This window comes from Aphelocoma coerulescens, chromosome 2 (genome assembly GCF_041296385.1).
Source record: "Aphelocoma coerulescens isolate FSJ_1873_10779 chromosome 2, UR_Acoe_1.0, whole genome shotgun sequence".
Classification (NCBI taxonomy): domain Eukaryota; kingdom Metazoa; phylum Chordata; class Aves; order Passeriformes; family Corvidae; genus Aphelocoma; species Aphelocoma coerulescens.
In genome coordinates, this window is record NC_091015.1 from 47,620,050 (window position 1) to 47,647,503 (window position 27,454).

Consider the following 27,454-nt stretch of genomic DNA (forward strand, 5'->3'; position numbering starts at 1 on the left):
AGCACCATTTACAGACATACAAATAGGTAAATGCAGTCTTCAATATATGCAGATACAAAAGGAAAAGGGATTTTTATTTGGACAACACAACATAAACAAACCATGGTATTTTGTCATTCTTGATGGATTACTACTCTATCCTTACAAACAATTCAGACCAAACATACTGGAATTTAGGCAAGAAAGCAGCATTGCAAATTTAACACCATAATTATAATAGGGATGCAATCTGCTCATTTTTATTATATGTTATCAGATGACTTCCTAGCACTTTGGAAATTTCACATCAGGAAATTCATCTCCAAACAATCACCAGCTGGTGAAAGAGTCTCTTCCTTCATTATTGCTACTTCCATATGCATCTTATTTCTAATGCCACCTTACACATTTCTAAAATCACCACTAGGCTCCAAAAGTTCCTCAGGGCAGTATGAGATGACAGAATGAAGATTATGAGAAATAGGATTACGCCATGTCCACTATTCATCTGTAAGGATTTTGCCTAAAACAGTTTGCTCCCAGTCATTCTGCAGAGCCACCCAGACACCTGCGAAGTTCATCAGCAGTTTTAGAAGGCAAATTAAAAGGAATCTAGTGATCCTTATGACTTTTCAGCAGCTGAGAGTGGTGGATCTGGAGTGACAAGAGTTAAAGACCATAAACATACTCTACTGGAACTGTGACTTTTCTTTTAATCTTCTGAAATGTTTCCTTGTAAGGACTAAACTAGAACAAGCTGGATTCTTTAAAAAAAAAAAAAAATTAAGAACAATAAGGAATTATGTGAATATAGGAAAAACCAAGCTGGTTTTTTGAGATTATGTGATTTTAAATCACAAGTTTCTTGAAAGCTGTTGTAACATTTTAAAGAGCATTTTTTTGAGAAGAACCAGACAGCCAGTGAGATGGCCAACCACAGCATGGATCTCACAACCTGCCCTGCAAGTTTTCTAAATTACAGACACACTTCTGAATCAGGGTCGCATATAACCTGCAATTCTGCAAGGTCCTCCTCCTTTTCTGGCTCACTAGTGATTGTTAAGATCACTGAAAAGGCACCGAGTAGCTTTAGCTGCCAATGTTCATAATAAGAGAGATGGCACTTCTTCCCTGACAATCCACAAACCTTAAAATACTACCAAAAAGAAAAGGAAAAGGAGAAAAGATCACTGCAATCAGAGCACTTCAACCAGAATAAAGACTCCTTTAGGGCACTTTAAGTTCCAGTCTGAAGCTTAAAGGGAAAATTAAATAAAATCTAAAATGTCACACAGTGCTTACAAGACCGCATATGCTTACTTTCAGCAAATACCACTGAATCCTATTTTTGCTGTACGTTGCTTTATATTATTGCATATTTTTAACAAAGGAAAAATATTACACTTAAATAAGGAAATACTTCCTTGTATTTTCCTTTTTCCTTTCCATGATGTAAATGGCCCATATTCTCAATGTTGTTACACTAGAGTCAAATTAGGTCAAAGGCATTTAGTGTTCAAAACCAGGACATGTCACTACTACCACAAATGATCATACAAGAGGGGACTTGAGTAGCTGGCTATTCCTCATTCTCCCAAAGTCTTATTGTTCTGTAATACACAGCAGCCAGTGCTTTACACAACTTAATTCCTATCAACTGCTTCCAGGGTGATAATACCATCATACACGGACCAAAGTCTAGTAAGCAGATCCCCTTGTTAAAATTTTAAAACCCCTCACTTTTTGCCATTACATTTTACCAATACTTTCAGACACTACTGACATGGTCACTGACAGATATATACAGACACTTTGCGGTCTTTGCTAATGTAATTTTCATTTCACGCTCTATTATTTTTCCAAATCCTGCCTGAACTCTTTCCTGTTTAATCTCTTCTGGTTAGGAAAAAAAAAAAAGAATAAATAATGAGCAGTACACAAAAGGGAATGCAGTGTTCTAGGACTGGGCTTGTGTGAGTTACAGGAAAATGGTACAAAACTGAGAAAAGCTGGGATAGCTGTAGCATGATGTCATGACCTCTGTTTACAGCCACAAATTGCATCAGCAAAGTGACAGTGTTCTGAGTGACCCTGCATTGCTTAATTTTCTCTCTCTTTTTTACCACTACTGTGCCTTAGAGTTTGCTTTACCAACTCTAGTTACTTCCTTCAATTCGATAACGGTCTAAACAAACATGTACTTCTCCTACACGTCCAAGCAGAAGACCCAATTTTACTGTCAACACAGCCAGATCAAAGCAGCTAACCTGTTATGGAAACAGCAAGGCCAACACCCTAATAATGCCCCAATTCCTTCTGTTAACCAAATAGATAAAATTATTTTTAATTAACAATGTGTAATTCAGCAGAAACATAACTTGAATGTAAGTGTTGACAGAAAGTGAAATTCATTGACTCAAAACCACAATGCATTTACTCCCAAAAATTCAGCTACTGATCTACAAAATGCTCAAAAGATACAAAAATACGTGCTGTGCTGCACATCCAGAGATAACAGAACAGTACAGTATCTTAATTCAGTAGGTTTTGCTCTGTTTGTTGAATTACATAATGCTGATTAGAGGACATTAGCTTGGATTACAAAGGGAAGAGCATTAATTGCATTCAGTTTCAATACCGCTGGCTAACTGACATATAAGACTATAAGGAGCCTTGAGTTTTCACAAACTTTCACCAAGTTTTACATAAAGATATCAGTAAACAAGAAATGCAACAATATTCAACAATGAGATTTCACACTACAACAGAAAAAGAAAAAGGAAAAAAAAAAAAAAAAACAAAACAAAACCAAAATCTAAGGTAAAGGTCTAAAGAAGAATATGTAAGAGCATGGTATAAATTTAATCCCCAAATCAAGATATTAGAGTTGCCATATACACAGATGCATATGGCTGGGTATACTGATTCCAAATTTAGCACTGTAGATAAAATTACTTCCATCTTAAAAACACCCTGTAAGCAGATCACTTTGCTCACAAAACTGCTGAGCTTTGGAAAACAGTAGGCTTGCATCACCTACCTTTACTTCTGCCTTTCTTGATTCTCCAGCCGCAATAGCCACTGAAGACAATCTCATTAAGTTTCATTTTGGAGTCCTGACCCCTGACTTCAAACGTTGCAGGAAGATGTGCATTTATTAGACATACATAAGGTTGACTGAATTTCAAAAATCATTGTTGGGATCACAGTCTTTTCTTTCTGACATATCACTTCTGGGCACTACTTAAGGTCATAATCTGCCTGTGATACTCACAAAGTCTTTTTCACATGGAAATGAGGCAGTAATTCCACCCCTTTGATATTATTAAAAAGGTAGCTTGTTCACCACTAGGAACATCATTGCAGAAAACACATCCAGGTAAACTAACAGTATAGTACCACAAAGACTGCTGGCATCTGCTGGCTATAACTTAGTAACTCAAATTTACTATGCTGACACAGAACATAAAAGGTGTGATACCAGACATCATTTTTTTCTGACTCAAAATGCATCCACCAAAAAAAGCAAAAAGCATACAACAAACATGAATCCCCAAAGACTATCCTCAATACAGATAAACTCAGCAAAAGTTAAGCGCTTAAACTGTAACTTCTGATCTGCCCATCTGCTTTCCCCACTTTGCCCTGCTCTCCAGATGGGAAAACAGGTGAGGTCTTGAATTACTCATATGTAGCTCTGTAGTTTTGCCCACACCCTTCTTCCTGTTACACCATCACCCAAGTGTTGTGAAATTTGGAGCTCCTAACAGAGATTGCAGATCTTAACTTCACACAGCAATAGGTGAAGCTCAGTCCTATTCTGTCACATGCCTTGCAACATCTGCCAGGTTGAATCTCTCACATTCTTCCTGCCTAAAGCTCTTTCTGGGTTTAAATATTTCTTCTCTTAAAGAAGAAAAAAAATGACACTGAGGTTTCCACGATCCTAATTTGCAAATTGTTTCAAGCTCTTTTAGATTAGATTACCTTCCAAAGCAAACACAGTAATGCCATACTACTCTCATTTCCCAAACACAGACCGCCTTAAGACTGTGCAGGGCTCACAGTGCCTTTGCTTCTTTCAGCTGCCCGTGTTCACACAAATGGCTTTCATTGACTCCAGGAGATCTTTGAAAAAGTACAGGATGTTCCACTCATCCAGAGCTATTTAAAGGAGCAAGACCTAAAGAAATATTGACAAGATTAGGCATGATGTATCAGGAAACACTTAGCAACAAAACATTAAAAAAGAATCTCAGACTGTAGATTTGATCTTGTAGATCTGGGCTTCAGTGGTAAAGGTCTCCCTTTACATATCTTTCTTGCACTATCAAATAATTAATTCAGCTGCAGACTTGTGATCATCAAAACGGAATACAGCTATATTTATACAGACATGCTTTGAAGAGGCTGAGCTCAAGTTCTAACTTGGCTTGGAGTTGAACTTCACAAAGAGCAGTCCAAGCTTTTTGTCTTATTGCACACTGCTTGTACAGCCAGCAAGCAATATCCTCTCAGCAACCCAATTCCCCTTTTCCTTCTATCTCCAGCATAAATTGCTGATAAACCTTCCTGCTAGTCCTAAGCCAAGAAAATAATGTCAAAAATATTGAGAAATAGAATTTTTTCAGGAAAAAGGCAGCCTGCACTGTTGTTGCAAAACACAGGTTAAACCAATGTGAACTTATATTACAGACATGAATTTCTAGCTGCCATTTGTGGATGAGATCCATCTATGAGCAAAGGTAAAGAGATGCCTGCTACACACCTGGCTGCCAGCCAGTGTCCACACTGGTCCCCACAAGGCTGCCTTATGAGTAGGTGTAGCAGTAATGGGAGAGGGAAGATTACTTGAGTTCAGGTTTTGTGGCTGCAATTCCGCCACTTTCGTGCTTTCAGAACTTGGGTTTCTTGCTAGAGACACATAACCCTAGAAAGAGATCTCTGAAAAAGCACTGGGAGCCAAACTGGACAGCAAAGGTCAAGGGAGAGGGGAGGGCAAAGGTTCACAGAGGAGTCTGCTTATGTAAATTTGGCTTTTTACATTTACATTCCTATGAGCAAAGTGTAATCAGAAAATTACTACTAAACAGCAGGCAAGTCCTGGCTCCTTTCAAAGCCTATGATTCTTCCTATGGGATCAAAGGCAATGATCCTGAGAATTGTCCTCATATGTGCAAAGGTGAGAGCATGAATTCTCTAAGTTTTAAGTAAGCTCATAACTCTGATCTGTGCATGGAAAATGCATTTAGAGTACCTTTTAAAGTTACAGAGACGCTTCAGTTGTTTGTGTAGACAGAAGCAATATTATTTGTTCTGCTAATTTGGTATGAATTCATAGTATTTTTTTTTTACTCTCCTGAATTTATTATGGAGAAGCCTGACAGACCAGCTTAATTTGAAAGTGTGCTGTACACTTTCCATTGAATGAATCTACCTTGAATTATTTTGTATTTCACTCAGTTCTAACAAAGTGAACTGCAATTCTCTTTCAAAGCCTTTTCAGAAAGTTTCAGTCAAGGAATGCCTGAGGCTGGTCTGGACCTGCAGACTGTCCAGTCCACCACCCTGCTCAATCAAGCAGGGTCACCTGGAGAAGGTTGCCCTGGACCATGTCCACCTGTTTTTTTAGTGTCTCTGAGGATGGAGACGCCACAACATCTCTGGGCAACCTGTACAAAGAGTCTTGCTATTTCTGCAGAAGTAGCAAAGGAAATATTCGGGGTTGGGCTTTTTTATATATGCAACATTTTAAATTCTTTTTCTTTCAACTACTTGAATTCTATTCCTTGGAACAGAACTTGTAACTTGGCAAAAAAGGACCTTATGACAAGGATGAATTCTGCTGTCCCTGTGAAAATAAAATCTAGTCAGAAAGGAAAAATGGGGGAGAGGGGCTTGCCTAAGTTTATTTGTGCTTCACAAACATTTGTTGTAGTACTTGGAAAAAAAACATGTTTCATCCAGGTTCTTGAATTTACCAGCTATCAGGAATTTCAGAAGATACGAAGACATCTGAAAACAGAAGGGAGCACACTCTATATACATATGGTTTTCCATGTACATGGCTCCATGCAAGGAAAGCGGCACTGGAGAGAAGCCACTGCAGAGCCAAAGCAAGGAGACTTATCCATGTCACTGCAGGTAGGATGGAGAGATGAGGATGGCTAACTCAGGGAACAGCTCTATAGAGACAGTATGACCAGAGCCCTCCCTCCCTCGGGAATTACAGAATCCAGCACTTTCCTTTCCCCAGGTCATGCTACCCCCACTCGTGCCTAACCTCCAAGCACAAAAAGCACTTCCCAAAACTAAGAAAGTGCTTTGATATGAGGCCTCTTGAAGAGATAACAGCAGAAGATCCTTCTGCCTCACAAAACACACTCCCACCATCCTCCCACCACTGGAAAGTCACGGCCAGAATGGCTGCAAGCACATTCCCCACATCCTACCGTGAGAGTGGCAGCGGGTGAGATTCATCTTCCCTGGGCAGAGGATGAAAGCAAACAGGCTTCCTAGGAGGCCTGACTATCAGAGCAGTCTCTGGGTTCTCCCAGAGTTCAATGCAAATGAAGACAGCTGCCATCAAGATGGTATCTTGTGCAAGAACCTACTCGGCAAGAAAGAAGGCTTCATGCATTTCAGAGGCTACAGAGCCTATCACCATTTTTGTCCAAGTCTCACAGCACGTGTCAGTGCTCACACACACACGCAGCAGAACTGCCAGGTAGGGGTGCAAGGGAGGGAAATGACAAATGGCAGTGGGACTGGGGATAAAGAAAAACCCCAAAGAACCCAATACTCAGTAACTCAGAAAGTCAAGAAGGCAAAAGCACAGCTTCTGGCCAACACAATGGCAAGCAGGACTCTCGTCATTGGCGTATCCCTTCTGGTGGCAAGAAGGCCCTGTAAGAAGGAACCAGGTGTATGGCAACTGCCTTCAACATCAGCCAGATTCAGCAACTGGAGCAACTGACAGAACATTCTAAGAAGAAAGAAGGTCAAGGATGTTATCTCCATGCATAAGACTTTTCAGAAAAACAAAAGGTCTCTAGGATCCCTCTCCCATTTCTGGCAAAGGAGAAAAGTGTGAAGTGTCTGAGGCATGGGACAGGGGGCAGGGGAAACAGGACAAGCAAGAGAAATAGAGCAAAAGAGTTCGCAACAATTGAATGTGAAGCTGGGTAATCAGGTTAGATACCTTCATGGTGCAGAGGCGATTTTCAACTCAAAATTCACAATAACCAGTGACAAACTACTATCACACGTATAACTCACAGGCAAGGACCACATGCTCACAATATCCTACATAACCAACTGCATTCCCTGTGATCTGATCCCAAGTTTCCTGGTTTCAAATAAAGTTAAGAGGAAGTGTAGTTTTCAAGGATGACTATTATTACATAGGGTTAAGCACCCTGAAAAGTGAAGTAATACCATCCATGGACTCTAAACCTTAGTTACCTGCATATATTCAAAGACACCTGAATGAAGGCTGCATATCAAACCCTAATTCTGGTATTTCTTCTCCTATCTTTAACCTTAATAATGAGCAACTTCTGCAGTTAAATAGTTGATCCAAGTCCTCTGGCTCAAGCTGTTTTATTCTGGTCACATAGAGGATTTCAATAAAATAAATCACTTCAGTAAGTCACATCAGTTACCCGGGCATAACACAAAATATATGCAGTTCAGCACTGCATAAGAAGCAATCTGTGTTCCAGATACATTTTTCTCTGTATTAGTAGAAATAAAATTATATTTTAATATTTAGAAAAAGAAATTATTTTGCTTTAAAATTAAATTTGTCACAAATACACTACAGAGGAATATTCTTTTAACTCATATGTGCATGGTCATGTATATTCTGGATTTACATGGATACAACTCTGTACAGACTCTTTCCCTGTTTATCTAACTGGATAATGCATTTCACCTTATCTTTTTCTGATGAGAAAAAATGCAGTATAGAAGGCAAGACACCTAAGTTATAAAAGAAGGCTCAAGATAAACCCTTCAATTTCCTGAACTGAGGAACAAAGTTATTTTAAGCCTTATACATAAATGCTACAGCTCATAATTATACTTGAAGCACCTTGCACACAAACACGCCACGTTTTTTTAAAAGATGTATGAAATATTTAAAATAAAACAGAGCCAGGGACAAGTTAATAAATCATGGAAATAAAACTATTTTAATGTAAAGCTAGAAAATAGCATAAGGTCACACGAAGGCAATCCTACCTGTCAAAAGGTGCAAGAAGTTAGGCAAATGGACCAGAAATATTTTGTGCTAAAGGTCAGAGGAAAAAACCAACACTAAAGAAGAAATATCTGCAATTCATTTGTGCTCATTCTTTCCACTGGTAGGAAACCAAGCAGCAGTAGCAGCACTCCATACCTGCCAAAGTACAGCTGGGCTGGAGCACATGGCAAAGAGCTGGCACAGCAGAATCAAGAGAAACAACGGAAAATCATGAGTGGGAGGTGTGGAGTTGAGAGGATACTAAAGGGGGCCAAGGTGCAAGACCAAGTCAGTGGAAGAAAGATGTGAAGGTCTACAAATGAAAACATAAGAAAGGAAAAGGCCCACAGTTCAAGAACACTGTACAGCTGTAGATAATGAGAGCAAACATGACACTTGACTCAAGGAAGCCAACTTGCAATGGTGATGAAATCAGCTCTTCTTACCCACAGAAGTATATTTTTCTTGTGAATGTTTTGAAAATGGTTCACCAATATGCATGTCACTAAGATATCAGTTAGAGAGCAATTGTTCAAGGACCCAACTACTTATGTAGTTGACAGATACTTCTGGTTTTCGTCAAAGAGCTCCTTTATTTTCCTACCACAGCTGTTGCAAAGCACATCTTGCTGTCAAGCAACGTTGGTGCAGTTCATGCCAACCAACTCCCACGAAGTATTCAAGAAGACACTCAAACAACAGCATCAAAATAGGGAAAAAGAAGTTAGCAGGTGAGCAGAATGAACTTCTACCCAAGATAAAACAGAAATCATTGTGTATGCATACATGCAAGCCATTTGGTTCTACATGTACCAACTTCACTCCGTCCGGTAGAAGAAAGACTTACATTTGGTTTGACTTTAAATTCACTGGATGAGACATTGATTTTCTTGCTCTGTTTTCTACCTTACTATTAGGAGCTTGACAATCAGTCATTTTATTTCTTCCAATGGAAAAACAGAACCCTAATTTATTGGGTTAGGTTCACCAGAGGACACAGAACAGTTCTGTAGTCCAGAATGATCACACTGCTCTCATGCATGTAATCTAATTATAACATAAGAGTATTTGCCCTTTTAGCTCACCAGTAAAAATTATTACAGCTTCTCTATATTTAAGACACTTGAGGATATAAAGTATTTCTTTTAAACTATGGTTTAATCTTTTATTCTTTCACTAGTTCACTAGTTTCACAGGATATTTAATTTCTAATAAGATACAATGGGTTAGAGTAAAATGAGAATTTTTATGACCAAAAGCATTCAAAATTGAATACTCATGTTAACTTTTGTGTTTCAAAAAAGCTTTTTATTTGCTTTCAATTTCCTCCTCTCTAGTTGCAGGCTTACATGCATTTTGGCAGTGTGACCATGCATTGAAAAGGTTAACAACAGAACCAACTTTTCCAACCATTCTTTTTATTTGCATTGTCCCCCTACCATGACCATGTTTAAATTAAGTAGTTGTGATGGATAATGGAAGCAATCTCATTCACGTGTTGTGAATTAAATGAGAGAAACAACTTATGCAAGACTCAATTAGTTTATTCAAAATGTCCTCTTGGATCACATAGAACTGATGGAATAACATAGAATTAAAGGAATACAATTCTTTAATCTTTACACAGAAATTTATAGTCTGCCCTTGATTTTAATGACGAAGGTTCTCATAACACATGCACTGGTTTTTTAGTTATCCCTGTACAATACATAAAATCCTAGCTCATCCCTAAGAAGGGAGATTATTTCTTCACTGCACCATTAATGACAAGTTCAAAAAATGCCAGCAGCAGTACTGCCACACCAGTGGCCACGTGAATTATTCTGCTACCTTTTTTGATGGGATAAATTAAGCCAAGCAGATCCCTGGACTCAGACTTCCTCACCTACCCAGAGGTCTTCCTTCAGTTAAGCAGATAGAAGGAAAGCTCCTTGGTGACTTGGCAGAATTCTGCTGTCATACACCTGAAGAGCTACTGAACAGCTTTTATTTATTTACTTAAATGGGGCCATGCAGGAGAGAATCTAGGACTACATACATAGCCACTTCTGATATTTGGAAAGAAGGGAACAAAGATGAACTGTGGAAATATTAGGAAAATCCTTCCTGATTGATCCTCTGACCCTTTCTGACAGAAAATTCACACATTAAGATCCTGACCATAATCTCTGGAAACCCATGGCATGGATGTGCTGCCTCAGTCCCTGCAGGTAGGTGGAGAGTACCTCAGCACTATCTCCACCTTTCCTCCAGAGGCCAGATTCTCGTGTGTTTTGGAAATCCCACAGGAAAAGGGACAAGATGGAGAAAATATGCAGCTCTGCACTGCTACCCTACACCTTGCAGTACAGCGCTGCTTTCTGCCATGACAGCCATCTCTCATTTAAGAGCAAATTAGTTGGATTGGGAAAATTAGCACTTTCCAAATCCTAGAAGGAAATCCAAGGCATGAGGGCTCACCGTAATTGTGCTTTTCCTGCCTTCCTTCATCTCAGCCTATTTACCTCAGCTTCTTTCACATGCATGCTTCTTTTGCCTTCTTCAACTTTTAGTAATAAGCAAACCCCAAATCAGTAAACCAGAATATGATGCTGGAGAGATAATGAGCTCCAGAATTTCCTTTTCCAAGGAGCCAAAATTCCTGGTCTCACCCTTCCGGTGGTAAATAAGATTCTTGCTGGAGGACGTCCTGCCTCAAATCAGGTGGGTTTTTTTGAGGTTTCATCCCTTGACTCTCTTCCAAATGGAATCAAATTTCAAGACAGGCTACACTAGACAATAAACTCTGACAAACTTCCATGATTTAAGTTTAGCAGTCCTTCTCCTCCCTACTGTCTCTTGGCTGGGTTTTTACAAATAGCCAAGAGGAAAAATCATGCTCATCATCAACAACAGGGAAGCCAGGAGAGGATATACGCCTGCCACAGGTATGTGTTATTCTGCAAGCTTTTTCACAGAACACTAGTATCTGTTATCACTAACAACTTTCTCCCCTTCACATTTGTAAGAAAAAAAATCCCAAAAGGCAGCAAACAACCACATACTGAACAAGGGAAGTACAACACGCACATCAGAGAAAGCATGTCTTATGACTTCAGATGTCCCACTAGTCTTTGAAAGCTCTTTGAAAAACACCTGAAGAAACTCGTCTTCAGGGTAAGCAGCCTTCAACAAAGCATTTTCACTTTTTCCAAAATCCCCCACATCATCCTGACATAATAGGAAACTATCAGATAATAAAGTTAATGCTGTAGCATATAAGAGAGTGAACAAAAACACCATCACTTTCTACTGAGCAGAAGAATATTCTCACAAAGAGATAGTACACAAAAAAATTGATTCTATATAATGACTTGGACATGCAAAGCATTTCGAAAGGACTAAAAAATTTGGTGTAGCCATGATGTGCTCAACACCAACTCATACAAGACGTTATCCAAAACCAGTAAAAATCAATGGCAGATTTTCCATCAACTCTAACAGACTTTGGTTTGAGCCCCTTCAGCTCTGAAAAATCAGAGTTCACACAGTTAAAAGCAGACGAAAACCACAGCTAAATCCTGCCTTTTCCAACATGGAGCCATAAGACATTTGAATTTCCATCCAGCAGCAGTGCCCTTGGTTTCACAACTGGTATGTCAGGACTAGATTATTCCATCATTAGCAAGTAACAATGGAACACACCAGCTCATCCAAAGGTCACCAATTCAAATAAATTGGAAGAAGGCTGAGACTAATTTAAGGGTCTTGGGACTAATATGAAGGGTGATTTCATGCCAGTTAGTAGGAAAGAAAAAAAAAGCCTTGTGAGGAAGGAAGTAGGCATACACAGTTTCACAAAACTTTTGTTGTTACTGTGCCTTAAACAACAGTTCTATGAGAAAGTGAAGGGCTATACTTTCCAGTGATTTACTCCAGCTTCTTCTCTTTAAAAAAAGGCTATACATTCATACAGCTGTATTATTTAGGGTTCAAAGTAAGGGAGAGAACTCAAGCCTCTCTGTGAGGCAATACAACTAACCAATGCAAGTGCACTGATTATGGTAAAGTCTCCTGAAAATTACCTTGTTATTACTGAAATTTCTTTAAAAAGAGCAAACCCTTTGCTTTGTTGTTTTGGTTTTTCTACTCAAATGTTTATTCTGAAGGGAAAACAGGAACCAAAAAATCTAGTAAATTGTCTCAGCACACAAGTAGTACTGAACTGTAAAAGGAAAAGAAACCATTTTTTATAAAAATATCCAGTCTATCAATTATGCAAACATATATTTACCACAGACTAAGTTTTGTAAATAAACACTAAATATGTTACTATAACTAGCAGATGGCTCAGTTCAAATGCACGAATTTTGTGTTAAGTTAAAATACTAAAGGGAACACGGGTTATACTGTAGGAAAAAAGTCCCGTTTGCCTTCCTGGTAAGACCTGGTATTTATTACAGCATTTTTAACCTGTGTTTTGCCTTCCTCCATCCGGATCACAGGAGGGTAAACAAGGTTTCTGGGGACCACGGGACTATGGGGCTCCTACCACTCACCAGAACAGGTGCGATCCTTCCTTCCCACCGGCAATTGGCTTCATAGGGCTGACAATTTTCCCTTTTTCATTTTACTCGTACGCTGCCTGATCAATCCACCCACTACAGCTTCCAAACCTTCCTCGTCTATATTTAGTTAACAATTAACACATTTGGCTTTTTAACTTCGCGGATTTCTGTTGTTGTTGTTGTTGTTGTCGCCGCCGCTTTAGAAAGTCAAATAGAAAACTTCAATGGATAAACTCTTAACGGGGAAATACCACCTATGCTGCAAACATAAATAAATCAGGAAGCGCCGGCAGCCGCGCACGTCGCCGCTCCCCCCGCCCGGCCCCGCCGCCCCCCGCGGTGATGAATACCGGCGGTGCCGCGGCTCCGTCCCTGCCCTCCCCGCCGGGCCGCGCCACCGCTCGCCCCCCGCCGCCCCCGGATGCTGCTGCGGGCGGGCGGCGCCCCGACGGGCCGGCGGAGCTCTCTCCCCGACAGCGTTTGCGCGCTGCTGCCGCCGCACTCCCCACCGGTGACGGCTAAATATAGTGAGTGGCCGGGGAGCGCGGCTCGGCTCCCCCGCGCCCGCCCCGCAGTGCCGGCAGGACGGCGGGCAGCGCGGCGATCCCCGGGGGCGTTCCGGGACGCCAACCTGCGGAGCCGGCACCCCCTGCTCGCCCACGCCCGCGGTCGGGCGCGCTGCCCGCCGAGCGGCAGCCCGGGTGACTCGGGTGACTTACCGGCGGAGCGGAGTGGCGCGCCTGCCCCGCGCCGCTCGCCGCCCGTCCGGGCGCGGTGCGGTGCCTCTCGCCGCGTCCCTCCCGCCAGCCGCCGTCTGGCTGCGGACGTGACCTGGATTCCCCCCGCCTGCGCCGCCGCCTCCCGCGGGGCCGCGCACACGCCGCGCCGCGCTGCGCCCCCCCGGCCCGGCCCGGCCCCGCCCGCCCCGCCGCTGCCGCCACCGCTCACCTCCGGCCGCGGCGACCCGACCCGCCTCGCCTCGCCTCCCCGCCGCCCCGAGCGACGCGCGGCGGAGCGGAGCCCAGCGCCGCGTTACGCAACGCGCCCCGCGGCCCCTCCGCGCCGCGGAGAGGGTCGCCGGGAGGCGGGCGCGGGGCGGAGGGAAACCGCGGCGGAGCCGGAGCCGAAACCGCCCCCGGCGGCCACTTGTAGCGCCGCTGGAGCCGGGATCCCCCCGGCTGTGCCGCGGCCCCGCGGGCGGTGCCCGGCAGGGCGGGCCCCGGGGCGCAGCCGAGTGACCGCTTCGCCCCAGGGGCTCGGGCGGCGAGGTGCGGGCACGGCGAGCGGCTGCGGGCGGCGGGGGAGCCGCTGCGCGGGGACCGCGGCGCTTTTCTGCTTCGAATATTAAAATCCCGTGGCCGCGGGTCGTCCTGTCAGAAGCACACGGGCACGGGAAAGGAGGAGGATTCCCCGAGGTCTGAGGCCGAAGGCAGCGGCTCCCGCTAGCAACTGTGCCGCGCCTCAGCCTCTGGAGTGGACAGCCAGGGCAGCCGCGGCTCTGCGCAAACACAAAGTCAAAGGGCTTGTTGATGGCACGTCCTGCATCCGGCTGGATTGTCCCGCTGTTGGCTCACATGCTTTTCTCATGGGCTTTAACAGGCACACCCTGCTACGAGGCCTCTATCCCAAGGGTGCGGGCAGCCCCGGTGGCTGCTGGCGGCTGGCAGTTCCCTCTCTGCAGGGATGCCCAGTGGGAGCTCTCCCCTTGCCCCCACATCTCGGAGCTTGGGGAACCAAGGGGTGAGGGCGTGAGAGCAGGTCGGCTACCCACCTGCCCTCCTGACAGCTGATCCATGCAGGAGTCAGCAGGAATGAGGTGGCTGTAACCAGCACACTGGCTGTGACAGGAAAATGAAGACTGATGGGCCTCTGGGCTACAAAACCGGGGTAAATTTGCTCTCAGAAACATGATCACCACACCTCAGGCCAGCACAAATGCTACTCCTTGCTCTTAGCAAGGCAAGCAGGTCTGGGAGGCTGTGGGTTTCCTGGCCTTCAGTCATGCTCAGAAGAGTGTGCTCAGAAAAGGATGACAGTACATCCTCACCACCCATCTCTAATTCATGAGGCAGGGAGAGCAAGGAAGAAGTACCCAGAGTCTCATTAACAGCTATCAGCTTGAGCGAGTAAGATGGCGTCTGAAGTAACAGGCGTGAAAGCAATAGCTACTTGAAAGAATAAGATCAGTTTGTTTTTCCTTAAGGAATTACAGGAATATTAAAGCCTTCTTGCAGTTATAAATCATTTAATGCAAATCATTTAATCCAAACAGAATTTTTACAGGCTCATGAGGCTCACTCATTTTGCCAAGAGTGAGTCATGTACAAATAAAATGAAACCAACAAAGAAAAGAGCTCTCATACCATGTGTATGTGGGTGATCCTTTGAAAAACTTGTAATTATTTTTTTAACTCTGCCACAGCCAGGAAGACAGGTTTGTAAAGCAAGAGCAAACCTTGATAGCTGTAGCCCATCCACATGTACTTTTTCCTTCACCCAGAAAGTAGCACAACAGGTCCCTTGTCAGGCTGAGGACAGCAATGGCTGTCTAATGTATCAGCAGTCCCTCAAATGCCGTGATTGCAAATCCATTTGTGTGCTGACATACTAAGGCAGTGAAAGACTTTTCAAAAAAATGAAAATAATGTTAAGTGATTAGTACTTAGTAAAAGAATGCAGTAGGCAGTTAATCCCTCACTTACGGGTTAGTTAGGGACTTGAGTTAGACTTCATTCTTCACTCCCCATGTCATAAATATGTACTGCTAAACACAGAGCACAGCATGAGCCAGTGGGGTGGTGATGCACTGCTCTGAAATGACTAAAATGCAGGGATACAAAGCCATGTGACAGTGAGAATGGGAACCTTAAAATGTGTCATCAGCCCCATCGAATGAAACTGACTCAGGACACCATTCACTGATGGCAACAGCAAATATTTGTGGGTACTGGAGAGGTACATCCTCCGACTATATTCTGAGGGCAGTTCCCTGCATCTTTTGAAATAGATATGTCTAAGTATCTCAAAGTGTTCCTCTAGCCACCTACTTCACATGAGGACAGACGCTCCAGGGTCCTCACATGACCACAGTTTCCCTTCCATCTGCTTAGGCAGAAGATGATGCTTGCATAAGAAATGTAAATCCCCAGATTGGGAAATCCTGGACCCTAAGCCCTCTGTGACTTTCACTAACAATGGCCCCCCCAGTGCCTGAAGCACCACTCCTGTCTGGCAAAGAGAGGTCCTGTCATTCTCTTCCAGTTTCAGGGATGTGCTGCGGCTACCATGCATTCACATAAATGATTTTCTTAGCAGCCATGAAATGAGGGCTCAATACAACTGCAGGACATGTCAAAGAGCCTCTGAAACCCTGCAGTATCTGTGCTGCCTGACCTGGAGCCGGCTCTAAAGAGGGAGGGAGGAGCAGAGGGAGGCAGCACATAGTTTGTACGAGGAAAGTAGTGACAGCGTTTTCCTCCTCTCTGAGAAGCAAAGTTCAGGTCATGTACAGGCACAATTTCCCACTGCATCAGTTGTGCAGAGGCCGTGACTTCGTTCAGAAATGCAGGAGTGAGAAACTTGCCTTCAACTGAAAAGCAACCTAACACTGACCTCATCAAATGCCTGAGAGCTGGACCAGGAGCACCTAGGATGTAATCCAGCTCTGAGATGAGCTGGAAGAGAATCTGTACACTTTTCAGGGCATAAGGCTCTTGTCAATGAAACAGTATCCTTTCTTTTGGATTTTAACACAACATTGTACTTTGGTGGATTTCAGCTTTTTATCCTTTATTGCTTTCAATTTACTTTTCCTTCTAAGTAATTTTTGTCTGGCTTTAGCACCTCAGGGCTGGGCAAGCAGGAATCGTTTCTTAGGGCTAATGATAATGGACATTGTGCATCTGGCATCAGCTGCCAGATTTCCTTGTTACTGGTTGGTTTGTTTCGCCCTACAGATCTTTGATTTTAGAGTGGTTGTTTGGCACATCAGTTCTGATACAAATGACTTCGTGTTTTTCTCAGAACTACTACACACCTCATCTGTTCCTTTTTGAATTTGCTTGTACACAAGCAGGCAGAGGGCACAGGCAAGGAAATGTGCTAAGCTGAATCATTTGACCACCTAGCACACATTATCTGGTGGACAGGAGACCCTCTAATCACTTTCTGAAGGAGAGTCTTACAAGACACACGGGTTTTATTTGCAATTTCCCTGGCCTCTTACTTCCTGAGTACTACAGTGCATGAGGACACGGTGATTAAAGATGAAAACAATCATGGTAAAGCAGCAGTTCAAAAATTACTCCAGTCTGCTGATTAAATGAAAACTTCACCTTTTGGCAGACAAAGAGAATCCAAAACATTTTGTTTTAAAAGTGTTAAAAGGAATGTGAAAATCAGGAAGCATACATGGCCCTTTTCATTTTTAGACTACCAGGAGTGAGTCAGCACAGCAGGAAAGCATCCTGTGTCCCTCTTTAAACGATGGATAAGCAGTGCTTATACACACAACAAAACTGATGGACAGTACATGACTACAATGATCTTAGATTAATTTCCATTTATTGTTTATGCTAGCTGAGGCCAATCTTCTCTAAATGCCATGAAACACTTCAAAACATTTTGGTGTTAACTGAAGGTACTTGGCCAACATCATCTAGTCTTTGTCTGGGGCAAACATCCATTCCCTGAAAAAAAAAGTGGAAAACAAACCACTAGTACTATATACTGTTTCTTTTCCTCTTCAATTTCCATTTTCCAATACAGTGTAATATAAGTCTGTTTCAAGATTTCTGGGGAATATAAAAATAACCTAATGCAATCATACTTCACTTTTGTACAGAGATCCAATTCCATCCTACCATCAGAATTCGAGGGGAACCAGAGCAGATGTGTGAGAACAGAAGAGAAAAGAATGAAAATTGAGACAAATAGGAAAGAAAAATAAATAACAAGAAGGAAAGCAAAAGAGAGAGGAACAAATCTGGAAGCACACTCTAACCTCCAATGCACAGTTCATATCCATTTTTGATCTGTCATGAAAAAACACAGCAGGGAATTTTTTTCAAGTTATGCAGGGTTGCACATGGCACAGGAAATTAGTGCTCAGTCCACAAAACCAAATGAATACAAGCAAGAAAATCTGAACTGAAAGAAAACCAGCAAGATTAAATTATTATCAAAATTTATTTTTAAGATCTGTGTTTCTAAATTGCAGCAAGAAATTATTGGGAAAAGCAGGTCTCAGCTCTCCTACACTGAAGCCAGCTTCCAGACTAAACAGGAATTTGTGTGTATTCTCCTTTTTATTGCAAAAGCTGTTTTACTAAAAAAGGCTATTTGGACTGTTATCAAAGGATGATGTGAAGGTTCAAGAAAGTTCAAAACAGATCAGACAATTTATGGTCGACAAGCCTATCAATGGCTAGTAAACATGATGATGCAATCCAGTGAAATTTCTGGTTTAGGAAATTCCCATATCCTCTGGCTGCCAGAAGTTAGGAAATCCTACACTTGTTCTATTTCTTCCAGTCTTTCTGCAAGCATCCTCATCAGCCAAAGGCAACTGGGTAGGTGGGCTACTGGAGTAAACAAAACCAGTAGTTCATTCTTCTTATTCTCTGAACAGATCATCAAGACCAGTCTTGTCATGGTGACATCTGCAATGAATTTTTTAATGAGTCATGGCTCCAAATTTCATGGTAGTGGACCTAGTTTGGATTTTCCAAAAATATATAGCAGAAGCAACTTTACATTAATAAACTAACATTAATGCAAACAGAAGATGACAAATGACAAGCTTCAGTATCTTTTCCCTCATACTGAATGAGGTGGTCAAGGAGCACACTAGTAAGGAGAGCCCATCAGGCAAGAAGAAATAGGGTTTAGCTGGCCTGCAGAAAAGCCTCTAGTTTGAAGTGGTTGTGACAGCACCAAAGGCTTGCCACACAGTTCCCTTTCAGCGGTGGACAAGGGACACCCCTTTTGAGAAGAATCAAATGAAGAGTGAATGCAGCTGAGAGAGAAGGTAAAGTGGGAAGATGTGTAGAGGTCCTGTTGAAACCAGATCCCTTGTCCCAAACCACAGCGGTTTCAGTTAAAAGATGAGGGCTTGGAAAGGCTCCTACAGTTGGAATAATTATAACTGGGTTACTCTGAGGCAAAGCTAAAATGCACTGGGGAGAGTCTTGATTTTGGAGGCCTGACAGAAGCAAGAGCTTTGCAAGTTCTCTCATTCCTAATCCAAGACCATATGGAGCTCAACTACCAGGTGGGTGGGTGTATTAATTGAGGGATCATGCAGCTCGTCCTATTCTTAACTTGTTCTTCATAAGCCATCATTACTGTGGAAAAGACAGCAAGAAACATAGAGATGCTGGGAAACAAACTCCACCTTAAAGTAAAAATAACAAAATCTAGGAATTGAGATTCCACCTTTCTACCAAGTTCAGAACAGAAGGTAGAAGCCTGCTATCTCTGCTCTGGAGAAGATAAGGTCATCTACTCAGTAAGTAAAGACATGTAAAATAATGCACTATAATCTTCCCATTCATCCTCCACTCTTGCTTTAGCTGTATTTGGCTAAGATTTATTTTAGCAGGCCTAATATATGCAACAAATGAGATCACTTTACCATCTTCATCCTGAATCCATTCATAGCTGAATTTTGGAAGAATTTGGAAATATGCAGAGTTTTCATGGAAGTATTTTGGTTCCTAAGTTCTCTTGAGAGGCATGGAAGAGAAATATTACCCTGGTGCTAGCAGAAATGCTATAATGAATAGCAGTATCGTTCTACTGGTTTAGAATGGGTTGCCATTTTTTTGCCCCAAGTGTAGCACATAGTGTAGTACATATACCTGCTTGATGTAATATGTAGTGCTGGTAGAGTTTCAACAGTCATATTTCCCTAAATGCCAATTTAAACTCAATTTGCCTGACATACAAGAGGAAAGCATCCTCCGAGTGTGATCATGGGCTTCATGTTGTGATATTTATGCTAATATTGTCTGCAAAAGAAGCAGTTCCTTCGCCTAGAAAACCTGATCTGTCAGGAATCCCAGAAGCTGCTTTGGAGGCCAGCTTGAAAAATCTCTCTGTAGGAAGGAAGAAGAAGGAAGGAACAGTCCTACTTTAGTCAAAACTCTGGCTTTTCAGGTGACCTTCAAGTGCTGCAGCAGAGTGGCAGTGTTACACGGTGTGCATAAAGCTTTGCAGAGAGGAATGCCTCAGTAAAAGCTCTTGCTTGACTTGTAAAGAGTAAGGGCAGCAAGTCATGGCATAGCTATGCATAGCATAGCATAGCAGTGCTATACTTTTTATTGGATACCTGGTCAGCTGAATCCCAATAACATTAAGATTAAAAACTTAGTTAAGACCCAAATGCAATGAGAAGTAGTATGGAAACACCTACAGGTCCCTTCTGATGCACTCAGACCCACGGCTATGAACTCCTGGAACAAATCAGAAACTGGCACTACTGTAATAGCTGGGTATCTCATTTCTTTTGGATACACCTGAATGAGCAAAACATGAACAAACAAGCAATGGATGAGACAGATAAGTTGCTAATTCCAACACGCAGGAACCTCCTGCTTGTTAACTTATCCACCCTAGTCAGACCTCTGACTGTAGAAAAAACAATCCACCAAATCTATACTTGTGTACCAGGGAAATAAACAAATTATAAATGCACAGAGACAGGCTGAACCACTTGCATGTTGTTTTTAAATTATCTTTATGAAAACGAGAACTTGGGGAGGTGCTGGGATGATTAGAAACTGATGATGGCATATACTACTGGCTTCTCCTTCCTCCAGACATATCACTTCATTTCTTTAAATTCACTAGGTCTTCAGACACACCAAGAGCAGTTACTCATTCCTTCTAAAGACTTTTAGAAAGCTGCTACTTAAACTTCGAGCACTTTGAAAAGGAAATAAACATTTCAGTAAATCTTACCTGTTTAAACCACTTTTTAATAGTCTAATGGTTTTTTAAAAACAACAATTTGAATTTTGCCAAAATTACATTACAAACCAGAATTAAAGTGCTTCCCCACCCTGACTATAGAATTCCTGAAATAACATAATAATAATCTGAAGAGAAGAAAGTCTCTCAAAAAAAACCTGGATTTACTGTTCATTATAGCACTGTTTTTCATCATTCAACATTGAAAATGTCCATTAATAAAATAGAATTAATTTGTTTTATAGCAATTCTGGTGCAAAATCTTCTTTTTGGAACTCTAATTGATCCTCCAAATGAGCTTTATTAATCACTGATGGAGAACTGGCAAAATCCTACCCCATACTTTGGCAACATTTCAAAATGTCCAATTAGGTCAAATCAAGAAAGTCCCAGAAACCAATTACAGCAGCACTTTTAAGCCAAAAAAATCTCATTGTATTCTGAAACAACTGCAACATTATAGAAAAAAAACCCCAAACCAAAACCCAAAATCCCTCAGTGTTGCTCTGGTTATGCACCTGAATCACCACCCCCATAGAAACGTGCCAAACATCCACTCCTTGAACTACATCAATTAATGATATTTACTCAGAGATTTTATTTATCAGTGCCATAAATGTCACCAAGCAGTTCACCACAAGGAACAGTGCCAGGCAGCTCCTTAATCTGTCAAGCAAACACTTACTCCCCTTCAGCATTTTTATGTACATCTCATCTCCAGGCCTCTAATTGCAGGTGTATACACTGTCTCCACCTTTTTTATGAGTTTCATGTGTTCTGTATCTCACCTGCATTTTTGTACATTAACAACTATGTTGACAATGTGATAAAAATAATCTTGGCGGCAAGAACAATTGCGACCTTTATCTAACTTCTCAAGAATGCGGTCTTTGCTTCGGCAGAGCTTCTGCACGTACAGCCCGATGGTGCTGGTGGGCTGTTTGAGGTGTGTTTTGCTGCCAATCCTAATCCCACCACCCACTGTTAGGAATTAATTAGGATTTGAAGATGCCAGAGGGAGGCAAAACAAGCAAAAATAGCATTTTAATTAACTGCAAACAATAATTAAGATTTTGCATTATGTTCAGCATCTGTACATTTCTGGACTTCTTGCAGTGACTCTGAACCTAATGAGATCATCCATCTAAATCCCAGGGGACTGGACAGATCTCAGATCCTAAGTACATCTCCTACAATATCTCAAAACAGTAAATAACTCATTCATACTTATTGTGAAGACCAATAATTAAAAATTTCCAAAAAAAATCACTTTAAAAAAATTGAAATCCATATAACCTGGCCAGACTAAAGGAGAACAAAATGTGCACACATATAGTAAATAGAGTCTGCGCTTCCAATTCCAGATGTATGCCTGTTCTGCCATTTCATGACACAGTGGTCCCTACTTTACCATACTTAGTTATTTAGTTGGTTAATCTTTTATTCATTTATTTATTTATTTACAGTTCCCTTTTACTTTTTTATTAACCTGTCATTATCCGAACAAAGTTAGGAAGGCAGTGTTATATGACATATTTTTGCCAAAGTAATAAAAGTTATTTGCAACATTTTCTACTCCAATGCTCTTTTAATTACAATGTTGAGACACAGAACCCTCTAAATGTCTTCCTATGTATTTTAGTTACTCAGTTTTCTTTGTCATTTGATCTTCAGCTGGCTAGTTTACAAATGGGATCTCAGCAGTTCACCTCAACATGAAGTATTACATTCCCTCGGCTCGTGCCTGACGCAGTTACCTGTCATTCAGAAATCAAGCCTCTTAACAAAAATCTCCTTACCTTCACCAGGAGGACAGGAAAAATTCCTGCAGTTTTACTTTACCATGATCTTGATCAAGGTTAACCACCAGGGCCTAGTCATACAGAAGAAAGTTTCAAGGGTTTCTCTTGTGCTTGTCTCTAGAAACCTGAAGGAAAACACTTCTCTGGAGTAACCATGTGGCTTTCGGGTTGTGTTCTTTTCCAAAAACGGCTAGACCCAAACTCTTAACATATATTAACTACATCTAAAACCTTAATTCACCAAGGAAGATAGCAGAACTCATCGTACCATTTACATAATGCAGCCCCAATATCTCATTTGAATTTTAGCCACTATATGGCAGACAAGTGCAACATTTTAGCTAATATGTTGAAAGTTTTGTGCGGATCTTTTTCCTCCTCCTGTTATTGGCTTATTAATCAATACATTAATATGCAAAACAGGAAATATGTGGAAGATCCTGCATATCTCTAGCTGTCTTTCAGCCTAAGTTCCATAGGTTCCTCAGGTTTCATAGGTTCCATGTGTTGTCCCTTACATTTTGCTGAACTTTTAGGGACAGGACTGATTAGGAATGATATTATTGTTTTCCCCTCCACAGCACATTTTTTGAAATGCAAATGGAATAACTGTAACAGAAGTATTAAGAACTTCATAAAAACAGTAAAAACAAAATGGTCCATATTCAGGAAGCCAAGGTCAGATCTAAGTGTAAACTTTATGTCAGGATGTATCCTAATGTAAGATATCTTTTGGTAGAATGACTGTCATTATTTATGACTGATTGCAAATGGGGCTGAATTGCTTTGTTGACCTGGAAAGGTCATAAATTTTACTCTGTTTTTTTTCTCTAATTTTATTTATATAATGCCTTTTCTTTAGCTGTCTATACTCTTGTAACTGCACCACTTTGTCACATTTGTCCTTCTACAAAAGCTTTCCTTCCTTTCTATTCATGGTTTGGGTTGGTTTTTTTTTCTGTTATGGTGTCAAACACTCCATTAAAAATGCTACATATCCTTTGGGTAGATGAAGAAATAAGTAGTTGCCCCCCTTCTTTACATAAAATGCTGGTTTGTCATGGCCTAGAAAGCCCAGCTTGGTACAGGATAGCTATTAGGCTGTTCCTGGTCTGCAGGACATCCTGTAACACAACATACCTCATAGCTGTGTACGTGCTGCTGTACAAGTGTGCCTGAACCTCAGCCCTTATCACAGTTGCTCCTTCTAGTTGGTAATTCTTTCCAGCAAATCACCTCACAATCTTTTGTCTTTCTTTCAGGTGTATATAAAATCTGTATTTACTGTAAGTACCTTTGGTTTTCAATGCCCCGTAAGGGAGTTTTGGTTTTTCCTCCTTAACTTTCTTGGCCTTGCTTCTGACATCCCCCTGTCACGGCAGATACATCATCCTATATCAGCTGTTTTCCTGCTTAGTCCTTTTTCTGGAAATGCAGCTCTTAGCACATTCAAGAATTTCTCAGGTTTCTCCAGAGTATCTTCATTTGCCAAGAAATTAAAACAGTAAGGTCTCAGGGTTTGGGGTTCTAGTTTTATCTGTCATACACGTTACAAAATTAGCTCACAATTCCCTGGGACAGCAGTGTGGCATCCCTCCCTTCCATATAAAAGTCTCCAAAAATGCCTGTTGCAGTTCAGCTATCTACTTATGCTTTGTTTCCCTCTCTCTATCCCTAATCCTTTTCCACAATTTTTCTGCAAGCTACCTCTCTTTTTGTGTCTTACTTGGATTGACCTCCAGATTGTGACAATATGTGTGATGAAAATTAACGTAATTTATCTCCTGCATTTCAGCTCTTTTCTGAGTAATACTATCCCACGTCCTTTTTTGTTTGTTACTCTTAAGCTAGTCAACTTCAATATTACTTTCCAAAAATGTTTGTGTTACCTGGAGCACTTCGATTTCTTTTTAATAGGATATTTCCATCTTTATCAAAGACATTTCTTTTGATTCAACTCTTTTCCCTGGCCCTTTTTTTCTCAAAACTTTTTCGTTGCAGCTTTTTCCATGAAAACAAAGTATTGTTGTATTAGCAGGTTCCCTTTCTTTCTTTTTGCTAGGCCTCATTTTTTAAGAGATTTCCTTTTTAAATCTGAGACAATATGTCTTTCTTCATTTCCCTAATAAATCCTGATACCATTTCCCAAGCCTTTTTCCCTAACAATGCCTTCTCATTTATTCTGTTCAAGTTTTATCTCAACTGCTCAGTATAAATTTATATTAGAATCCGTCTATTTTCAGTTTATGTTTATTGCTTCAATGAGAAACGCCAACACCTTAAACTTTTGTAGCCAAGCATGTTGTTGTGCTTTCAGTTCTTAAGCAAGTCTTACCCCTTTTGGCAACTTTGCCTGCGTAGATTGACTCTACGAAGGTTTTTTTTTTAATGATACATAGTATCTCTCTGTTTTCTTTTGCCGCTGGTTTAGTGTCTCAGTACCCCGCAGTATTTTCTTTCGGGTATAGTTTCTGGGGGAAAGAAAAATCTTTAACGTGGGAAAGAACTGTGATTTGATTATCGTATATGTTCTGCAAGTGGTTGCTTTTTGTTGAGGCTCTTTCCGCTTTTCACTGCCTCCTGACTGCCCCAGGGCACAACTTCTCCATGCTGCATGACCTAGCAGAGCGTCCTCTTGCGACGGCAGGGGTCACCTCACCACGTATTTTGCCTTTGTTTTGGTGAGACAAAGCTCTACCCCTAATGGATGAAGATTGTGCTATGACAGAGGTGCAAGATAGAGAGCCAGGACATGCACTTTCTTCTCCTCAGCTCTGCCACCTGTTGCTGCGGGACTTAAGTTACTCCATATTCCATTTTTCACATAATATTCTGCGTTAGTTTGTTTACATCACTCCCGTAGAAGCCTTCCACAGAACACCCTATGCAACTCTATATTTTTTTCCATGAGGGGTATTGACTTCACTCGAGTAGGAGGCCAGTAGCACACATTTAAAAAAGAAATACTGGTTCATGATCCTTTGTAGTCACAAGTACGATTAACAAACAGCCTTACTACATTTGCAGAGAGGTTCTTACAACTTGTCTCAATTTGTCAGCTGGTCACAGAGTGCACTCTGGAATGACAACACACGGCCGCTGCCATCTGTGACCCGAACTCCCCAGGGTTTCCCAGCCATCTCCCATGCTGCCATCCCAGCTGAGCTCAATGCTCCCACATGCGCCGCGCGGGGAAAGCGCCCGAATTCCCTACGGAGCAGCTCGGCCCCTCCTGCGAGGTCTGTGCTGTTCCCAGGGGTGGGATAAACTCTGCAGAAGCAGCAAACACGACGTAGCCCTTCCTGGAGCCTATTTTCTTCCCTGTAACCAGTAAATACGTCTGGCAAAACACAGGGCCGGAGGACACTCAGCAGCTGACGCTGCCCTTGCAGCTCCAGCCCGGTCTTCACCGGCGCGGGGAGCCCGGAAGGGGAGCCCCGGCAGGTCTGGGAAGGGGAGGGAGCGGCATTCCCCGGGCGGCGGCACACCGGGGCCTCCCCGCCCCGGCGGCAGGCCAGGCCCGGGCTACGGGGGCGGCCGGCGGCGCCGCTCCCGCCCGGCGCCTCTCCATCCCCGCCGGTGCGCGGCCGCCCCAGCCCAGCGCCGGCACCGGAGCGCGGCCCGGACCCCCGCCCGGCCCGCCTGCGGAACCCCCGCTCGGGCTTCCCGCCCCACACGCCGGCCCGGGGGAGCTCTCCCCGGCCCCGTCCCTTCGGCCGGCGGGGAGAACGTGCGGGGCGGCCCCCGGGGGAGCGGGGAGGGACGCGGCGAGTCTCACCTGCCACAGGCGAGCGCCGAGCGGGAGGCGCCGGGGCGGCTGCGGCGCTTCCTGCGGCGGGAGGCGGGCGCTGTCCCCGAGTGACCCCGCGGGGGGGCGGCTGCGGGACGCGGGGCCGGGGGGGCCGGGCAGGCGGGCGGGCGGGCGGCTCTCCTTGCGGAGGGAGGCGGCCGGGAGCGGAGCGGGGCGGGCGCGGGCAGCGCCGGGGCCGAGCGGCGCGGCGGGCGTGGAGCGCTGCGGAGCTGCTCGCTGAGATGGCGCGGAGCGCTGGGTACGCCGGCTGGCACAGCGGAGGGTCCCGGAGCTCCTCACGCCTCTCCTGAGCGCTTCTGCCGGCTTGACCGGGGACGGGACCCGCAGCGTCTCCGTCGCTCGGCAGAGAGAGGCCCCACCGCCCCGCGCCGCGCCAGCTCTCCGCGGGAACGCTCCCTTTCTGCGCCGCCAGAACTGCCGGCGAACGAACGGAGTTAATTCCGGCGAGCTGGAGCGGTGCGGGCGGTGCTGTGGTTAGCAGCGAAGTGCCAAGGCAGCGCTCAGGGCTCTTGCCGCTCGGCGCCGAGCCCCGCTCCGCAGGGCCGCCCAGCAGGACAGCAGCGGGTTGCGTAAGAGCGGCCGCTGCGCCCGGGCTCGTGGAGGTGGTTTTGGCCCTCGTGGATACTGGGCACCGTCTGTCTTCCAGATTGAGAAGAAGTTTGTTTGTTGTGGTTTTTTTTTTTTTATTATTTTATATTTGTTTTTTAATTTTTTTCCTTCGCACCGCTGTTCACCAGTGGCCCGGTGTGGAGGCTGACCTACTGAGCTGCCGAAATAGACATCCATAGACAGATATTTAAATGTCTTGCTTGTTTTTCACTTCTCTACCGGCAATTTTTACACGTGATAAGGTATAAAAGGAAAGAAAAAGACACAAGGACATAGTTTAGCTATCACAGTGCTGCCTTGCATTAGAAATGTAGAAATAAGATAAGCACCTACATGATTCCTACTAGGGGATACAATTAATTTGACTAGACATCCTCATAATATCACAGCTGAGACAGGAGAGCAGTTCAAAGGCGGTAAAAGGATTAAAGCTCCATCCCAGTTAGTATTTAAGCTTCTTGAACACAGTTACTCTATAACGTGATTCTGC

At 43.1% G+C, this 27,454-nt stretch overlaps 1 protein-coding gene across 14 annotated transcripts in view; it reads right to left on the minus strand.

The window, feature by feature from the left end:
• Positions 1 to 26,371, minus strand: part of THRB (thyroid hormone receptor beta) — a 169,717-nt gene extending 143,346 nt beyond the window's left edge. For 5 of the 14 annotated variants that reach the window (XM_069007305.1, XM_069007300.1, XM_069007295.1 and 2 more), the window contains exon 1: positions 13,720 to 13,944. The gene's annotated coding sequence lies outside the window, so the exon portion shown is untranslated. Of the gene's footprint in view, positions 1 to 12,762; positions 13,031 to 13,490; positions 13,622 to 13,719; positions 13,945 to 26,322 lie in introns of those variants that run through there. The other 9 variants (XM_069007301.1, XM_069007296.1, XM_069007307.1 and 6 more) reach the window with 3 other exon arrangements.
• Positions 26,372 to 27,454: the final 1,083 nt, after the last annotated feature.